Below are 8,444 nucleotides of genomic sequence, written 5' to 3' on the forward strand. Positions count from 1 at the left end.
CATTGCTGCCGCCGCTGCTACCAGCTTCTTCAGCCACTTGCCACCCCTGCCACCACCGGCTTCTTCATGGCAGGGAGCCCCAAAACTATTTCTTTCAGGGGGCCCCAAAAAATTGTGGGCCAGCCCTGCTTCAAGGTTAGGTGAGATAGCAGCTCAGAAGGCATCTGCGTATGGATGTGCACACAATGGCTAAGTTAGAAAAATGTCATCACAGGGACTCATTTTAACTCCTTGTAACCCAGTCAGAAGAGCTAGCACTCTGATGCAGTATAAATTATAATCCATTTTGTATTTTTCCCACCCTAGACTTAATTCCTCTCTCCCAGATCCTGCAAGGTAACAAATTATTAGAACAAACAAATACTGACAAAATAAATATATAAATAAAAATACAGTTAGCAGTGAATAAATATATCTACCAATTGGTAGCACAAGGAGATAGCCTGTACATCCAGCTCTCCTCCATAACAACCATATAGTGGGTGCATCTACACATGCTGCCCACTGCACAGTTGTTACCATTTAGTACTTGCATAACCAAGTACTAAATGACTGCGCAGTAACCAGTGTTACTGCACAGTAGCAACCTGGCACAGTTGCCTAGTGATGCTTACTGTGCAGTAGCTCATTACTACTGTGCAGTAGTATCACATCACAGTTAGTGCCCAGCGATGCTACTGTGCAGTAGTAACAAGCCACTGCACAGTAAGTGTCTACTGTAGATGTGGCCAGTAAAAGCCAGATTGTTTCACCCATCAGACTTCTAAGTGGACTAAGGTGCCTAAGCAATTCTATTCCAATATGTTCAAGTCCTGAAAATCCATTAATGCACCTCCTGTTGTAGCACCCCATTATCTTACCAGCAAGACCTGGCCACAGAAAAGCTGCAAGGAGGAAAAGGACCCATCTGCTTTTTGCATTAACTGGTTTTTAGGGACCCAAGCAGGATGGAATGGAATCAGACTTAGACACACAAGTCCACTTACCACCGGGGATGGTGCTGGGGCCAGGGTTGGTGCAGAACAGAATCTGTCCCTAAATATGCTACTAGAATCTTGTTACCTACTATTGGCCTTGACCAACCAGCACACTAGATGAAAGGTAAACTGAAGGACCACCAGCTTAAACTTCTATGACTAAAACAGATATCCCTTAAAAGTAAGTATTGCCCAGTCCACCAAGTTTCTCCATCAAGGAGCATACCTAGAACAGACTCCATTACCGGAGAAGTAACTAAACAGACCATACTTTATTTACAGTCCCTGGGAGTCTCTACACATGCAATTAATGCTATTTGGCTTTATTGAGGAGTAAATGTATTGGTCTCTTAGCTCAAGTGACAGGAGACCTGTTGCAGGTAGTAAATTTACTGTGCAGGGGCATGTGCAGAAGAAACGGGGGGTTGCTTTGCCCTAAATTGAAGCAGTGGGTATTTAAAAACACCCTGTGCCATGTACACCCGTGTCCAACCTGCCTCTCTGTTGGTGGGGAGGGGAGGATGAGCTGCTGGCAGGCAGAGCGGTCCCTGGGCTGTGGGGGGGGGTGAGGCTGGTACTTCCCTCCATGGCAGCGGCAGCCCCCCCACCAGGCAGCACCCACCCACAGGCACCCAACTTGGGTGGTCCTGGGGGGCACCGCAGCCACAGAGAAAAGGACTGGGTCCCCACATAGCTCATACAGGCAGACAGGCTCCAGGGGTGGAAAATAAAAACCATCAGGCTCGCCTTTTTTTCTTTTTTTTTTCTTCGGTGGAGCCTGCCTTCCTGGGCCACTGCCAGGCTGCATATACAGGCTGCATGCATGGCCCCTGAGCTGCACTTAGCCTAGTGCTTCACTTCGTGGCTGTAGGGCAGCAAACTAAAACTCCTCAGAGGTGTTTTACTTTGCTACATCCCAAAGTCATTTAAGGCGTGTTACGCCACCGAATGTGCTACAGCAGCTGGAATTAATGCGCAATGTGCCATTGACACATGCAAGCACCAATGCCGTTAAAGTGGTGCAAAATCATTTAACCCACTTTAGAGTGTTGTGCACACATGCTTCTCATTTCGTCTACATACGCCCCAGTAAACTACTGCACAGTAAGCACCTACAAGTGTAGACAGTGACACTTTAATGCATAGTAGATTAGTCTACTGCACAGTACAGGTCTCACATAAACAAGGCCCCTGTGAAACAAAATTGATGTGCTGTGGAGTGAGTTTTGGAAGTTGTAACATACCTGTGATACAAGAACCTCATCTCCAAAAATCAGCCTCCTGTCACTTGAGCTAAGAGAGCTCTTTTATATCTGTGGCAGGACCAGCCACAAAAGGACCTCAAGAGATTACACATATATCAGCCAGCTGGTTATCAAATAATGATTTTTGGTTTTCTAGCACAACATTCCCTGTCAGGCCAGGCCTCTCGTGGTCTCCTATCTGGTACCATGAAAACCAGTACAGCCTGTTCTATGGTTGGGTTGTCAGAAACTAAACTGGTGCCCTCAACTGAGCTAGCCTGGGTAAGGATCGTGTGGACACCCAGCGGGACTAAAAACAAGACCTGTCAAAGGGCAGATGAGCTCCCTGTGAACCAATGGCCACCCATACCTGGAGAGGTGAAGGGCACCACTAGGTCATTTTGTCCAAAGAACCACCAGTGATGCACAGCATCTAAGGTGCCCCAATGGTCACAGTGGCCTTGGGACTGACTTGACTTGGCTTGAGCACAATATGCAGTGTCTTTCCAAGAATTAAGGAAATTAACTAAGAACAAACGTGGGCCTGTACATTAAGGAGGAAACTTGGAACCCATGTTATTACTCAGAGTCTAATGGAACACTCTGCCTAGTTACTTTCTACCTTAGGACTGGGTGGATTCTTGCATTGACGCTTGTAACCCACATCTTCATTTGCTTAGAGAAAAAGACCTCTTTCATTCTGAAGAGACCCTTGGCTTAGCCCTGGTTCTTTGTTTGTTTTGTGTTCCCAGACAGCTACACACAGACCTCTCTGAAATTGATAGCTTGGGCCAGTTTTTTCAGGCAAGGATTTTGTTGTCTTCCCAGTGCCCACTATTCTTTGTTAATCCTTTTCCTGTCCCGGGAAGGTGCAAGCCACATGTGCACTCTCACACCTAAGCTAGATCCCACTTCACAATGACAACACTTGCCTTTCTGAAATAGCCTCAAAAAGCTAAATAAAACTCCAGTAGCAATGCACAGGTTCTGCTTATAGCCTGGCTGTGTTAGCATGAGAGCACATCCCCTGGTGATTCTCACCGCTAAAGAGGAGGAAGTTTGCTTTCAGAAACAATGACTTGTGAAATTTCTGATCAGTTCTCCTTTAAACTGAGAGGAAAAGGCAAAAAATAACCCTGATAGTTAGATCCTGGACTTAAATATTTTCCTGAAGTGACTGTGTGTTGGCTGCAACTTAGAAGATTTGTCTGGTTCACTTCTTGTTGTCTTCAAAAGAGCTATTCTTTTCTCAAATTGAATGCCTATGTTTTAATGAGCCTTTTTCTGGACTCTCCAGCATGTCCCCATAGAAGTCTCAGACTGCTCCATTGTATCCTTTCATTAATTTTCTTGGACACAGTGGTGGGTCTGAATTAGCTGTGGCTTTGTCTTTCCTCTGCTTAGGACAATGACATTTTAAATCATGGTATCACCCTCATCATCAGTCTAGTTTTATAAGCCACATCGTGCTCACTGCAATAGCATAGCAGTCTCATCTTCCTAATGAAGTGTCCATCTGGCACCCAGGCTCCAGTCTTTTTAAGGGACTCCATGTGAGCAGACCTCCATGTCTGTGCAGAACTTCATCAAACTGAATGACGTTTAATGCAGCTTCATCCATATGGAGTTCCTGAAGGACTGGGGACCTCAGAAACACAGTGATGGGCTTATTAAACATGCACAATATGAACAAAGCCAATGTGGGACAGCTGCTTCAATGCTTCTGGTAGCATAGGGCACATTCCAGGAGGGAAACCCACTGCAGTAGCAGGTCTTCAGATACAGACAAAGCAAAGGAAAAAAGGATACCTGTATGTCTGAAAGAAGATGCATTATTGCTTCATGCAGCTATGAAACGTATTGGAGCCACTGAATTAGTATAAAGACGGAGCAGAGGCTCATCCCTAAATATTACCCTCTGCTCCCACTTCCTGTCTACCTTTGTGGCTTTCCATGCCTAACTATATAATAACAGTGCAGGCACCCTGACCAGAATGTCCGAATTAAGACTTCCAAGTCTCTTCTGTCTAATTGATACACCAGTGGCTACCTTCCACAGGGAACTAGTGGTTCATGGAAGTTTGAGCAACTCTCATTTCCATAATAGGTGAATTTCAGCCATTTTACCACGGAAACTTACTACAGACCCTATGCTTTGGATCCAAAACCTCCCTTCTCATAGTAAAACAGAGCAGGCCCAGGCAGAGTCATGGAAAGCCATACATTTCTCCTACAATAGGAAAAGCAGGACTCCCTGGAAATTGTGTATCAGATTTATCCAAGCTTCTTGAACACCCAACATCTACAGTGAGGCCCACACTTAACTCATATGACATTGCTCTTGGGTAATTTTGGGGCCATCATATCTAAAAGAATGAAACATTGCCACATCAAAACTTTGGATTAACCAGATGTGGCCAGCCACACTGTCACCACCATGTGGCTACCATACCTGTGTGTTCCCTTTCCCCCTAAATCTTCACCCATCTGTTTTCTTTTCTTTGGAGACAGCCCTTGTTTTGCTTTGCTACAGCACCCACCACATAGTGAAAAAGTATTATTAGCAATAAATCAGGAATGCTCTCCAGTTACCTCAGACTAGACCTACTCTGAAGCACAGGGGAACCTAAAACTGCTAAGCGCTCACTTGCAAGGTGTAAGACCATGCTCAACTGATGTAGTAAAAAATCATGAACATTAAGAGATGCAGGAATTCAATGACTACTTTGTTCTAGGTTTTAATCCCACAAAAATGAGGGGGAAATGATACCAGAGCGTGATCTAATAGAGAAAAACCATTGTAAGGTCCTACTATTACAAGTTATTTGTTTGTCCATCAGTACCTTTTTAGGTGTTCCCATCAGCTTTACTACACCAACACCAAAAGATGCCCAAGTACCAGATAACAGTTTAGAAGAAGCAAAAGAATATATTCAACAAGCTGAGGATCTCTCACTGGCACACCCTAATTAGCTTGAAAGGATCAAAACCAAGACATTTGTATCATCCAGGAGACTGAATGCTGGTGTGTGGGGCCACAGAGAAGGGGTGTCAAGCAGTACTTATACAAAAAGTCTGAACAAAGAAATGAGATGCAAAGGACACTCTTGGAGAGACCAGGCTTAAGAGGATGCCTTCCAAGGCTACAGACAGACATTCAAAAAGCCTGAGCCTAAATTTATTTAATCTTTGCAGGTTAATCTAACCTGGCTAGACTGAATCAGTTTGTAACCATTTAGAAATCCCCTCTGGACTGAGAAAATATAGGCACATGCCTGCAGTCAATCAGGCTAGAAGCCATGGGGCACTAGAGCAGCCCTCCCTTCCCTTCCAAAGTGCTGAGCTGAGGGGAGCATGGCCAGGCCCTAGCAGAATGCTCTGATTAGAGAGGGGTTCCCCCCACTCTTGACTAGCCCAGCAGGGAATTGATAGCACAGTGCTTATCACCCCTAACTTGGCATTTATCTGCCCATTCAGAAAACAATAGAGGGACATTACCAGCTACCTGTTGATTCTGCCTTTGTCCCGTCTGCCGCAGCATGGACCGTAGCCGGCATGTGGTCTGCTGGCTAATGCTGTGTGCCTGTGTAAGGCAGAGGGGACGGGGGAATCCCTATTTAGAGGGAAGGGGGCAGGGGAAAGCAGAAGCCAGGCAGACACCAGCAGTCTCTGCTGGAGCTGCCCCCAGGGAGCAGAGGGGAAAGGCCAGCTCTGCTGTCAGGCAGAGAGCCACACCCAGCCCAGAGAGCATGCCAGGATGCTGGGGGAGTCTGGTTTATCTTAAACCAGCAAAGTGTCTGGGGCAGACATTGTATAAACCAGTTTGACCCAAATCAGTTAAGTCTGATCCTACCTTCAACCAAGTTTATCTCAAAAAAGGTTTCAACCATTTTCAAACTGGTTTATGTGCACTGAACATCTGTTCTGTTACAGGCCTCAACCAGTTTCTGATCACTTAAACCAGTTTATGCGTAATGTCTGTCCCTAGCCCAAAAGCGTGATCTGTCGCCTAGAGCTCCACTGGCACTGGGGATGCCACATATGACAATGCATCTCTCATTGGCATTGTTATAAAGCATATGCTATCAGGCCATACCATAACTCTCATGTTGTTTTAAAGGGAGAGCACTGTGGCTGCCTTGGAAAACAGGCTATTGTTACTTTACACTTCCTTTACTGAAGAGCCTCACCTGGACTTTCCCATTTTCCTATTGATGCCCATACTCCCTTTTCTTCCCTCACTCTGCATTCTGGTCTGGAGCAGAGGCTACTGACACCATCCATCTAACAGCAGGATAGTCTGGTGCTGAATGTACAACCACCTGAAAGAACTTCCATTTCATAGGGCTGTGATGGTGTAGGTGGCTCTTCTGAGAGCCAAAACAAATGTTTACCATTAATCCAGCATTTGGCTGCTTATATGGTTCCCAGGTACTAGTTTTCAGATGCAAAATAAAGCAAGCAGAGCAATAAAAGGGACTGATTGTTTCTCCCCCCATCAGATGCCATTTTCTCTTCAAATTTGTATATTAATACTGAATGTCCTCTGTCCCTTTGAAAACTACAGAGTCATTATTTAACCTCCTTCTCCATGATTTATTACTCTGGGGCTCATCAGCCAGAAAAAATACGAGGTGTATTTGGCAAGGAAGGAAAAATAATGGGAAATGGCTCATAGATGAATAGTTCTCTCTGCTACTGATGATCCAGATACCACTCTGCAAATACTTAACGTCAGCTCATAATTCTGATCTCAAAAAGGCATTTTTTGTATGCCTAAAGGTAAGCATCTGCATATGTGTTTACTGGATCAGGATCTATATTGCCACACCAATCCTATGATGCCAGTAACATTTCTCCCCTTCTCCATCCCTGAAATGGAAACAGCAGTGGCTGTGACATGGTTTTTATTTCAGGCTGAGAAAGAATGCACACAACTTTCATGGGCTCTTTCAACTTGATTTATTGAAGTTATGCCCCCAGCTATTTCCCATGCTGAAAGTCAGGAAGACGAGACAACAGAAAGAGTAAAGGACTTAAAAAAAAACCAAACTGATGTGATTGGTAGAAAAAAAGTTCAGGCTTCAATCAGTTAGCTAGAGATACCATTGTGGCAGCCAGATAAAAATCAAAGCTGAACCAATTTACCCATTAATAGGGGTATAGTGGAAGATGAAGAAGCTGTCAGTAGCTCTCTGGCTACAACATAGATTTCCTATTGTTTTACAGAGAACAGATAAATTACTACCCAGGTTTTACTGCTGAGTTTTATGAACAGAAAAAATACCTTTGCCATGAAGTTTGTATTTATTCTCATAGCTTCAGCTGCTCCCTCAGAAACAGGAAAGGAACATGAAATCCAAGGTCATCCCAGATTTTCAGGAAGTCTGGATCTAGATCCAGAATGTGTGATTCTTTTCCACCCTTATTTTGTTTATAACCATAACTGCAACTCCATGGGAAAAGAAATACTGATTGATTTAAAAACACATATGTACATTTTAGGCAACATGAATAAAACAAACCAAAGGGCTTTTAGCCACTGCAATGGACCCCAGTGAAGCGTCTTTCCTGTGACTGTGGAACATGATGTGGAACACCAGAACATACTACTAAAGTGCCAGGCTGCTCTTGAAAATCAGCACCTCATTACCTCCAAGAACCATGTCATCCTGCTAATATACATATCTGCCACAAAGCTTTCTGTAACTTGGCAGATTTACCTTGATTGCAGCACCCCATGGCTGGCTGCCAGTAGCAACATGGGTGTCAACTGCAAACCTAGAAAAGACATTATTTATACAGGTAGTTCTTCCACTGGGTTCAAGTATAATCTTCTAGTTTTGTGACTGCAGAACTATACTCTCTTGCCAGAATACTACCCTTGCTAGCAAAGGGCTGACAATGGGGGTATCCATCTACGCACAGTTCAAGAATGTGTTGGAGATTAGGTACTCTCTGTATATATCTTTATCAATTTGTAAACCGCTTTGATTGTAAAACTAGTTTGCCTTCACCATCTCTTTATCTCCTTCCTGGGATGAAATGCCAAGTGGTGATGACACGGGACTAACAGTGGAGTGTCATGAAGCCTGGATAAGATTCTATTCAAATGGAAGCATTCATAAAAAAAGAACTTCACCCCGCCAAGAAACAAGTCTACCCAGGTAGGCTTGTAACTAAACAAAGGTTAAGTAAAGAACTTTAAAGACTTGATGGGGGG

The sequence above is a fragment of the Gavialis gangeticus genome, unplaced genomic scaffold (genome assembly GCF_001723915.1).
Source record: "Gavialis gangeticus isolate Ggan-Ray unplaced genomic scaffold, GavGan_comp1, whole genome shotgun sequence".
Taxonomy (NCBI): Eukaryota; Metazoa; Chordata; order Crocodylia; family Gavialidae; genus Gavialis; species Gavialis gangeticus.